Below are 12112 nucleotides of genomic sequence, written 5' to 3'. Positions count from 1 at the left end.
AAAATTCCATCATCCATCCTGAGGGGAATTTTTTTCCTGCTTTTCTGAGGGGAAAACTCCATTCCATCTGTCCTAAGGCGGAGCTTTTCCTGATTTTATTGGGGAAAAACTCCTTCATCCCTCCTGAGGTGAAACTTTTCCCACTTTTCTGAGGGAAAAAATCCTTCATCCATTCTGAGGTGAGGCTTTTCCTGATTTTTTTGAGGAAAAACTCCTTCATCCCTCCTGAGGTTCATCCCTCCTGAAGCTTTTCCTGCTTTTCTGAGGGAAAACCTCCTTCATCCATCTTGAGGTGAGGCTTTTCCAAAGGAAGAACTCCTTCATCCCTCCCAAAGTGAAGCTTTTCCCACTTTTCTGAGGGAAAAACTCCTTTATCCCTCCTGAGCTGAAGCTTTTCCTGCTTTTCTTGGGGAAAAACTCCTTTATCCATCCTGAGCTGAAGCTTTTCCTGCTTTTCTTGGGGAAAAACTCCTTTATCCATCCTGAGCTGAAGCTTTTCCTGCTTTTCTTGGGGAAAAAATCCTTTATCCCCCCTGAGCTGAAGCTTTTCCTGCTTTTCTGAGGGAGAAATTCCTCCCCATTTTCCATCTCTCTGTCCCGATCTCTTTGGAGAGGGGAAGCAAGAGAAAAAGGGCTTTTCCTGTGTAACACCTCTTTAGTTGAGGCTTAACTAAGCGGGGTTTAAGGTTTATTAGGCTGAGATTAAAGGCAATTTGCTAGTGGGGCATTTCCTGTGTGACCTCACGACCAGAGCATCCTGCTGATGTCACCTCATTTGCATTTCTGAATTAATTATTTCTTCTGAAACGCTTTTTTTCTTCTGAATTATTTCTTCTGGGTTATTTATTCTTGATTATTTATTCTGAAGTGATTTTTCTGGAGTCTTTCTTCTGAATTATTTATTCAGAATTAATTATTCTGATTTTTTTATTCTGAATATTTTTCTGGATTATTTATTCTGAATTATTCATTTAGAATTAATTAATCTGTATTATTCTGATTATTTCTTTTCAATTATTTCTTCTGAATTAAATATTCTGAATACTTTTTCTAGATTGTGCTGAATTATTTATTCAGAATTAGTTATTCTGGATTATTTTGAATTATTTCTTCTGGATCATTTCTTCTGAATTAATTATTCTGAACAATTTCTTCTGAATTATTTCTTTGGAATCCATTTATTCTGGATTAATTCTTCTGAATTATTTATTCTGAATTATTTTTCTTGGTTGCTTCTTCTGAATTAATTACTCTGAATTATTTCTTGTGAATTATTTATTCAGAATTCATTATTTCCCCTGGCACTGCTGGATCCTGCCCAGGCAAATTCTGGGGTTTGACCTCTCCAACCTGGATCAGTTCCAGGTCAGATCATCCTGAAATTCCAGGATGGGAGCAGAGCAAATAAAAAAAGAGGCTGTGACCCTCCGAACCTGATTTTTTTTAGGTTTGTTTTGTTCCTGAGGGAATTCTGGGCTCCTGATGCAATGGGAGTGTTCAGTCCCTGCCCTGAGGGAGGAGGATTTTCTAATTTTCTTTATTTTTTTTTTAATTGGACAAGCAATTGTGTAATTAAAATATCAGCAATCATTTTCACAGAAATCTTCCAAGGAAAAAAGGGAAATCCCTGGGCTCAAGGTCAGCTTTTCTTTCACTTCATTTTTTAATTTATTCTTTAAAAAGGATCGGCCTCTGCTGGATTTGTGGGATTTTGAGGCACACCCACCAAAGAAACTCCAGTTTTTTGTTGAAATACATGAATGATGCCGCTGGAATTGAAATTTCCAGGCTTTTTGATCCCAACTCCCCAGGATTTTTAAAGTTTCAAAATATACAGCCCAATTGAGCTGCCCCCAAATTGTTCTTTCCTCTGTCTCCATTTAATCAAAATGAACCCAAAACCTCAAATTTGGCTCCATCCCAGCTGAAATAAAATCACAATAATTCAATCATGTACTCATCAAACCACTTCTATTTTTAGCCCCTGATAAATTGATTTTCCAAGATTTTTATCTCTAACTCTGCAGCAAAAATGGGATTTCAGCTCCAGCAAATTTAGCTGAAAAGTCCTAAATTTGCCACCCTATCCCATATGCTTTTAAAATAAAGCTAGGGGGATTATTTAATTCTCTTTTAATTAACTGGAATTTATTTTATTTTTATCAACAGGGATCTCTTTTATTAATTGGGATTTTTTTCTGAAAAGCTTCAGCAATCCTTGAATGCTTTTTAGAGCTCCCATATCCAGATTATTCCACACACTGGGAATGTGGGATGTGGAATGCTCAGGGGGATCATCCAGAGCCATGAAATGCCTTTATTTTCATTTATTTCCTTGCTTTTTACTCAAAACCCAACCAGATCCAGCAAATCTTTGAGACTCCTGTTTTCAAACCTCCCAAATATTCCCCAAATCTCAGTAGGATTCCTTCAGCCTCTTCTCTTGTGCCTCCTTTGGGGGGAAAACCAGGAATTTTCTCTTGGGATCACGCCTAGAGCTGCTCTAGAATGTAATTGATAATTCAGGATAAGAAACGTGGGAATGGAGGGCAGGAAATTCCATTTTTCCTGCTTTAATTTCTGCATTTCAGGTGAATTTGGGGCTGTTGGTGATCCCAAATCGCCCCCATAACTGACTATAAAAATTAGGAATGCAGGGCAGGAAATTCAGTTTTTCCTGCTTTAATTTCTGCACTTCAGGTGAGTTTGGGGCCGTTTGGAGGGCAGGAAATTCCATTTTTCCTGCTTTAATCCCTGTACTTCAGGTAACTTTGGGGCTGTTGGTGATCCCAAATCACCCCCATAACTGACTATAACAAACATTGGGAATGAAGGGCAGGAAATTCAGTTTTTCCTGCTTTAATTTCTGCACTTCAGGTGAGTTTGAGGCTGTTTGGAGGGCAAGAAATTCCATTTTTCCTGCTTTAATCCCTGCACTTCAGATGAGTTTGGGGCTGTTGGTGATTCCAAATCGCCCCCAAAACTGACCATATAAAAACTGGGAAAATTCGGCAGGAAATTCAGTTTTTCCTGCTTTAATTTCTGCACTTCAGGTGAGTTTGAGGCTGTTTGGAGGGCAAGAAATTCCATTTTTCCTGCTTTAATCCCTGTACTTCAGGTGAGTTTGGGGCTGTTGGTGATCCCAAATCACCCCCATAACTGACTATAACAAACATTGGGAATGAAGGGCAGGAAATTCCATTTTTCCTGCTTTAATCCCTGTACTTCAGGTGAGTTTGGGGCTGTTGGTGATCCCAAATCGCCCCCAAAACTGACCATATAAAAACTGGGAAAATTCGGCAGGAAATTCAGTTTTTCCTGCTTTAAAGCTGAATCATTTCTACATTTCAAGTGAGTTTGGGGCTGTTGGTGATCCCAAATCGCCCCCATAATTGCCTATAAAAATTAGGAATGCAGGGCAGGAAATTCAGTTTTTCCTGCTTTAATTTCTGCACTTCAGGTGAGTTTGGGGCTGTTTGTGGTTCCAAATCGCCCCCAAAACTGACCATAGAAAAACTGGGCAGGAAATTCAGTTTTTCCTGCTTTAAAGCTGAATTATTTCTGCATTTTAGGTGGGTTTGGGGCTGTTGGTTATCCCAAATCACCCCCAAAACTGACCATAAAAAAACTGGGGAAATTCGGCAGGAAATTCAGTTTTTCCTTCTTTAAAGCTGAATCATTTCTGCATTTCAGGTGAGTTTGGGGCTGTTGGTGATCCCAAATCGCCCCCATAACTGACTATAAAAATTAGGAATGCAGGGCAGGAAATTCAGTTTTTCCTCCTTTAACTTCTGCACTTCAGGTGAGTTTGGGGCTGTTTGGAGGGCAAGAAATTCCATTTTTCCTGCTTTAATCCCTGCACTTCAGGTAACTTTGGGGCTGTTGGTGACTCCAAATCACCCCCAAAACTGACTATAGAAAAAAATGGGCAGGAAATTCAGTTTTTCCTGTTTAAAGCTGAATCATTTCTGCATTTCAAGTGAATTTGGGGCTGTTGGTGATCCCAAATCACCCCCAAAACTGACTATAGAAAAAAATGGGCAGGAAATTCAGTTTTTCCTGCTTTAAAGCTGAATTCTTTCTGCATTTCAGGTGGGTTCGGGGCCGTTGGTGATCCCAGACCGCCCCGGGCTGTGTGAGGTGTGCCTGAGTCAGGGAGGAAGCAGGAGGGTGTTTTTTCAAGGGCTGGGTGTGGATCTCGATGGTTGTTAGCAACTAAATAAACACTGCCAGCGTCTGCCAGGGCAGAGACTCAATTTCCCCCGAGGCAAAACGAGCAAAAAATCACATTTTGGGTGATGTTTTCTCCTCTTGGGTTGGCCTTGTGAGGATTTAAGGACAGGGATTTCTGGAGGGAAGAGAAATCTCAGTGAGGTTTTTTTTTTTTCCCCGAGCTGTGTCCTCTCCAAGTGTCCCTCACATTTCAGGGGGGATTTCAGCCCAAATTTCCAGCTTCTCCTGGAGTTGGAGGAGTTTGGGCAGCGGAATTATGGAATGGTTTGGGTTGGAAAGGACCTTAAATCCATCTCATCCCAACGTCCTGGCAGGGAAAAAGGAACAGGCTGGGATGATAAAGCTGCTGGGGACCACATCTCCAGGCAAGGCAGAAAACTCTGATTTCATTTTCTTTTTAATGTGAAAAATTACTTTGGAAAAAAGAGGAGAGGGGGAGGAAATCCTTGTTCCCAGAAAATCCTGGGATCTTGCCAGTGCAGACCACTTGAAGCCATCACTGAGTGGCATTCCATGGCTGGAGTCCTCCCAAATACCTTCTCAAAACCCTTCTCTTTCCTCCCAAAACTATATCACTCCTCCCAAAAACCTTCTCATCCTTCTCAAAAACCTTCTCTTTCCTGACAAAAACCTTCATTCCTCCCAAAACTTTGTCATGCCTCCCAAAACCTTCTCATTCTTCTCAAAAACATTCTCTTTTCTCCCAAAACCTTCTCATTCCTCCCCAAAATATTGATTGCTCCCAAAACCTTGTCATTCCTCCCCAAAATCTTTAATTCTTCCCAAACCTTCTCTTTCCTCCCCAAAACCTTCTCATTCCTCCCAAAGACCTTGTAATTCTTCCCAAAACCTTCTCATTCCTCCCCAAAACCTTCTCACTCTTCCTAAAAACCTTCTCATTCTTCTCAAAACCTTCTCTTTCCTCCCCAAAACCTTCTCACTCCTCCAAAAAACCTACTCACTCCTCCCAAAGACCTTCTCATTCCTCCCAAAGACCTTCTCTTTCCTCCTCAAAACCTTTTCATTCCTCCCAAAAACCTTCTCATTCTTCCCAAAACCTTCTCATTCTTCCCAAAACCTTCTCACTCTTCCTAAAAACCTTCTCTTTCCTCCCAAAACCTTCTCATTCCTCCCAAAACCTTCTCATTCCTCCCAAAACCATACAAATATTCCCAAACCCTTGTAATTCCTCCCCAAACCCCTTGGCTTCAGGCAGGGATAACCCAGCCTAAAAATCCTCCCCAAACAACACCAAAAAAACCAAACCCTCCCTCTATTCCAACATCCCCCCAGGCTTTAAAGCAACAGCCAAAGCTCTCCTTCCCTCATCCCCGAGGTTTTTATGGGAATTTTCTGGGCGGGCCCGATCCCTGCAGGAACGTGCCCGTGCATAAGTTACAAATTTGTGTTTGAAAATCCACTTTGATCCCGTCCAGCAGCTCCGAAAAACAGCTCCTGGCACGGGGGCTGAAGTCAACTGGAGCTTCCTGCTCCATTAATCCCTGGGAAAAAAGGGATTTTGTGTTTAATGACATCCCTGCATTGGCCCGGCCGCCGTTTCTGCTCTCTCATCCATATTCATGAGATGGAAATGGCGTTTCTGCCCCAGCACCAGGAAAGCTTGGGGGTGCTCATTCCCAAATGTTTGAGCGTGGATTTTACCTTTCCTAAAGATTCCCAAATGTTTGAGCGTGGATTTTACCTTTCCTAAAGATTCCCAAATGCTCAAGGGTGGGTTTTACTTTCCTCAATACTCCCAAAATATTCAAGGGTGGATTTTACCTACCCTAGATATTCCCAAAATATTCAAGGAGGGATTTTACCTTCCCTAAATATTCCCAAAATATTCCCAAAATCTCTCTCCTAAAGATACCCAAATGTTAAAGGGTTGATTTTACCTTTCCTAAATATTCCTAAATGCTCAAGGGTGGATTTTACCTTCCCAAAATATTCAAGGGTGGATTTTACTTGTCCTAAATATTCCCAAAATATTCAAGGAGGGATTTTTACCTTCCCTAAATATTCCCAAAATATTCCCAAAATCTCTCTCCTAAAGATTTCCAAATGTTAAAGGGTTGATTTTACCTTTCCTAAATATACCCAAATGCTCAAGGGTGGATTTTACCTTCCCAAAATATTCAAGGGTGGATTTTACTTGTCCTAAATATTCCCAAAATATTCAAGGAGGGATTTTACCTTCCCTAGATATTCCCAAACGCTCAAGGGTGGGTTTTACTTTACTAAACATTCTCAAAATATTCAAGGGTGGATTTTACCTACCCTAAAGATTCCCAAAATATTCAAGGAGGGATTTTATTTCTCCTAAATATTCCTAAATATTCAAGGGTGGATTTTACCTTCCCTAAAGATTCCCAAAATGTCCAAGGGTGGATTTTACCTTCCCTAAATATTCCAAATTGCTCAAGGGTGGATTTCAGCAAAGTCAGAGTTGATTTTTTGTGGCTGTTTAAAGGATTTGAGTGGGTGCTAATTATAGTCAGCTCCCAGCATCCCAAAAAAACACTGGATTCCTGAGCGGCTCCTGAAGTTTTTGGATGACCCAATGGTCTCCGGTTGGGTCATCGCCTACTTTTGCTCATTTTCCAGAATCCTGCTCTGAATTTGGCTGGGAATATAAATATCCAGGAGTGGAATGTTAAACACAGCTCGTGGCCAGTAAACAGCCTCGGCCCAGGGTCCCACTCAACAGGGATGGCAAAAGCCCGGAGTGGAAAATCCTGTTTATCCCATCCTGGAGGGTTCTGAGCCTTCCCCTAAAAATATCCCAGCAAAAATAGCTGGGAAGGGATGGTTCAGGTGGCTGGCAGCTCCCAGGAAATGGGATTCCAAACTGGAAACGGGGATGGACTGCATGATTTCGTCTTCCCCGAAACTCGCGGCCACCCAAGGGGTTAAAACGTCCCAGGTTCCTGCTTGGAAGGAATTGAATCCTGATGGATTCCACATTCCAGGATCTGGGAAAAGACTGCTCACTGAGGAATAACATCCAGCTCTGCATGCCCCAGCTCCAAACTTCTCCTCTCCAACTGAGAGCTTTGATTCCTGGCTCTTGGATTGGGGATCAAATGGAGCCATCCCAGAGCGGACATTCCTCTGCTCCAGGGGTTTCCCAGATGCCTCGTGTCCCTTCGTGGTCACCACAAACTGATGCCCTGTGAAGGCTGAGCTGGAGCAGAGGCTGGGCAGAGCTACAGAATAAATTGGGGATTTATTGCAAGGATCTCCTCCATGGATCCACCTTGGGCAGCACAAGAGCCCAGCCAGGGCTGCAGCCAAGAGGAACCCAAATGGTCCCAAAATGAATGCAAAATGAACCAAAATGAACCAGAATGGTCCCAAAATGAACCAGAATGGTCCCAAAATGAACCCAAGATGAACCCAAATGGTCCCAAAATGCACGAGCGCTCCCGGGGTCTCTCCCTTGGCTCAGCTCTGCTCCATTTGCACCTTGCAGTTCATTGTCCCGTTCCAGCTTTGGCCCAGGCACTCCCACCCTGCTTGTTTGTCTCTCTGCAGCCCACGCTGTTTGTGCTCCTGGGCTGAGCTTTGGCTCATTTGTCCTTGGTCCCAGCTGGAGCAGGAATTGTTTTGTCTCCCTGCTCTGTGCAGAGAGCTCGCCATCCCATAATATGAACCCAGCCCCACACACCGAAGCAGCTCAGAATGTGGAACACAGAAAAGCCAAACCTGAGGCATCATTTGGGACTGGTGGCATGGCCATACCAGGGTGCTCTAAGGATGCTCCTGATCATGATGGGCTGAAAACCCCAATCCTGCTGGGATTTTTGTCTTCCTGCTGCTCCAACACCTCATTTCCTTGAGTTTTTCCAAGAGAAAAGGCAGGATCAGGTTGTGCTTGTCCACCCTGGGGACATTTTCAGCTGTTGGGGACAACATTCCTGCATGTCCACACTTTGGCAACCCCTGGCACGAGGCAGATGCCAGTGTCACTTCAACAACCCAGCACTTTTGTCCCTAAAAACTTCCATCAGCCTGGAATTGCGTGCTGGAATTCTGGAATTTGAATGCGTGTTTTCTTCGGAGTTCATCCTTTGTTAATCTCAAATTTACTGGATGATGCTTTGGGGCTGAAATAACAAACTGGCATGGCAATACCCCAGAGAGGATTTTTATTTGGTGGCAGCTCTTCCAAGAATAAATTCCAGAAATGTCACAGGGATGAGGCTGCCCAGGACTCAAGGAAAACAGCCCTGTGGGAATGAAATCCCAACCTGAAAATGAGAGGAAAGCTGAGGCTTGGGTGATTCCCTGCCACTCCAACTCTTCCCATCTCCCTGATTTGATAACAGGATAGGAGTCACCGAGGGATTTTGCTCCTGGAAATTAAAATCTCCATGGGAATCCAGGCCAGGAATGCTGTGGATACCCCCTGGCAGGAGAGCAGGAAGAACTGGTCTGGTATCCATGTCTGGTATCCATGGCCCGGCCCGGCTGCGTTCCTGAGGCTCCTGGAAGGACAGGGGAGAGGGGGAAGGGAGCACTGGGACATCTCTTGATTGAAGGATGTGTCCTGATCTAGAGGGAAGCTGGAATGACAGCGCAGAGTTTATAGGGAAATCCATCAAGCTGGGTTGTTGCTCCTTCCTTTTCCCATATTTTGGCTTTTATCCGAGCGTTCCCAAGCTGCACAGCCTTGTTCAGGGTGGGTTTGCATCCCAATGAGCTCCAGTAAATTTCAGATATTCCCTCTTCCACAGCAGAAGTGGAGCTGAGGCAGGTCAGGGACGTGGAGGTATCGGAGCACGCCCGGAGCCAGGCTGGGCATCCCAGGGATGTGATCTGGGAAAGGGTTCTTGGACTTGTCCATGGGCACATCCCAGCCTGGCTCTGCAGGCTTCTCCAGGTTTGTGGCCTTCCCTGTGAGTTCATCTCCATCCCTTGGATGGGTTTATGATGATTGTGTCCATCCTGTGGGATGAATTTATGGCGCTCATCTCCATCCCTTGGATGGATTTTTGGTGCTCATCCCCATCCCTGGGATGGGTTTATGGTGGTCATGTCCATCCCTTGGGATGGATTTATGGTCATCATCACCACTTAGGATGGATTTTTGGTGTTTATCTCCATCCCTTAGGATGGAGCTCATGTCTATCACCTGGGATAGATTTGTGATTCTAATCTCCATCCCTTGGGATGGATTTGTGGTGCTCATGTCCATCTCTTGGATGGGCTTATGGTAATTATTTCCATCCCTCAGGATAGGTTTATGGTGCTCATCTCCATCCCTCAGGATGGATTTATGGTGTTCAAGTCCATCCCTTGGGATGGATTTATGATCATGTCAGTCCCTTGGGATGGGTTTATGATCGTGTCCATCCCCTGGGATGAGTTTATGATCATGTCCATCCCTTGGGATGGATTTATGGTGCTCATGTCCATCCCTTGGGATGGGTTTATGATCATGTCCATCCTTGGGTTGGGTTTATGGTGCTCATGTCCATCCCTTGGGATGGGTTTATGGTGGTCATGTCAATCCCTTGGGATGGGTTTATGATCATGTCCATCCCTTGGGATGAGTTTATGATCTGTCCATCCCTTGGGATGGATTTATGGTGCTCATGTCCATCCCTTGGGATGGGTTTATGATCATGTCCATCCTTTGGGATGGGTTTATGGTGGTCATGTCAATCCCTTGGGATGGGTTTATGATCATGTCCATCCTTTGGGATGGGTTTATGGTGGTCATGTCAATCCCTTGGGATGGGTTTATGATCATGTCCATCCTTTGGGATGGGTTTATGGTGCTCATGTCCATCCCTTGGGATGAGTTTATGATCCTGTCCATCCCTTGGGATGGGTTTATGATCCTGTCCATCCCCTGGGATGGTTTCTGGTGCTCATCTCCACCACTCAGGATGGATTTTGCCCCCAAGGCTGTTGATGACCCGTACGGATCCAGCTGCCACACAGAAACCATCCCAGCCCAGACTGGGCCAGCTGGGAACTGCTCCTCTCGGGGAGTTGGTGGCTCTCAGGCCTTTCTCCAAAGGCAGGGCATTTCCCAGGACACAAATCCGTCTGCGTGGCCCAGAGCCAGCCCTGGAGCTCTGTCCCATCAGGCCAGGAGCATTGCCTCACCGTCACCTCACCTGGGCCTTGCATCACCACGAATTCGTCACCTCCCCCGGTGTCACCGCAAAGTCAGGGATCACCCGTGGCCGTGCCACGTGGGCCTGCCCCGAGGACAACGCAACACCCGCGTCACCAACTGTCACCAAACGCCTCAGATGGCAGCAGGAGGAGCTTTGGGACGTGGGGCACGCCAGGAGTGTTTCAGTGTCACCTCGGTGTGACCCTGCCTCACAGCTCCCCTCGCTCGCGGGTGTTCATCCCCTGTTTTCAGTTGGCCTTCTTCCATCTCCCCGCAAAGAAATGAGCTCCTGAATCTTTAGGTCGAGTTTAACAAGGCTTGGTCCTTGGATTTTAGGAGAAAGGGGTTTGAAATCTCTAAAAAAAGATCAATTCAAGGGAGGGTTTGTCTGCTCCTCCCCGGAGTCAGCGTCACTTTGGTGTTAAAAATAGCGAATTTCAGTCATCCAGGAAAGCATTTCTGTGTCTGGAAGAGTCACAGTCTGTCCTTTCAGCAAGGGGAGACTCAGTGTGTCCTGAATTTCTGGGAATCCTCAATGTCCTGGCCTTGCATGGCAGAGGTTAAGTGGCTGCAGATTTGCCGAGAGAAGCAAACAAAGCCAAAAATTAAAAATCCAGGGGAGGGAACAGCAGGATTTTCCTTTTTCTCCTCCTCCTGACTCTGAAAAGCGCTGTTTGCAAACCTCCTGCTGGAACCCACCCCAAATTTCTCTCCTTGAAGCAGCAGCTCGGTCAGCACAGGTAGGCAGCCAAATCAACTCAAGTTTATTTTTACCAGCACAAGAAAGCTTTCATTTCAGAGATTTGCAGCAGCGCCAGGAATAAAAGGACTTGAACAAACAAACACAAAATCCAAACCCTTTGCAGCTCCAGCCGGGCCTGCCGAGACAGGCTCCCCTGGGAGAGCAGGGGGAGAGGCTCAGCCCAGCCCCAGAGCTGTGCCAGCACGACTTTAAAGCTCAGAGCAGACTTAAAAGCACAGGTCTAGACAAGAACTAATATTTTTTTAAACATTTTGCAGCAGCAAAGGTTTTATATACTCCGGCGTTGGCAAGGAGAGCTGCTGTTAAAAGGAGGTTGTCCCACCGTGCTGCAAGTGCCAGGAAAAAACATTAAAAATGGGGGAAAAAAGCAAATATATGCTTGGCTCTGTGGGATGGGACGGCCTCTCTGCCCTCCTTGCAGCAGAGTCTCCTGGAGGTCCCGTTTCTCACAGAATCCCAGGGTGGGTGAGGTTGGAAAGGACCCCAGTGGGTCACTGGTCCCACTCCCTGCTCCAGCAGGGCCATCCCAGGGCACAGGGCAGTGTCTGGGAATGTCCCCAGGGAGGAGACTCCAGCCCAGCTCTGGGCTCTGCTCAGGGGGCACTCAGGGCTCTGGGCTCTGATCAGGGCAGCACTTCTGCCCCACATCCAGGGGGAATTCCTGGCCTCAGTTCCTGCCCATTCCCCTGGTGCCATTGCTGGATCTGGAGCAGAGCCTGCTCCATCCTTTGGAAGCTCCTGTGGCCATGGATCCCATGGATGGGCTCCTCAGCCGTGTCTTCCTGCCCTGCAGAGCCTGCTCCATCCTTTGGAAGGACCATGGCTGCTCCATCCTTTGGAAGCTCCTGTGGCCATGGATCCCCATGGATGCGTTCCTCAGCCGTGTCCCTTTGGGTGCTCCTGGCCATGGATCCCCATGGATGGGTTCCTCAGCCGTGTCCCTTTGGGAGCTCCTGTGGCCATGGATCCCATGGATGGGCTCC

This window comes from Motacilla alba, chromosome 1A (assembly GCF_015832195.1).
Source record: "Motacilla alba alba isolate MOTALB_02 chromosome 1A, Motacilla_alba_V1.0_pri, whole genome shotgun sequence".
NCBI classification, from domain to species: Eukaryota; Metazoa; Chordata; class Aves; order Passeriformes; family Motacillidae; genus Motacilla; species Motacilla alba.
The sequence above is the reverse complement of the archived record's forward strand: the minus strand, read 5'-3'. Positions refer to the sequence as shown.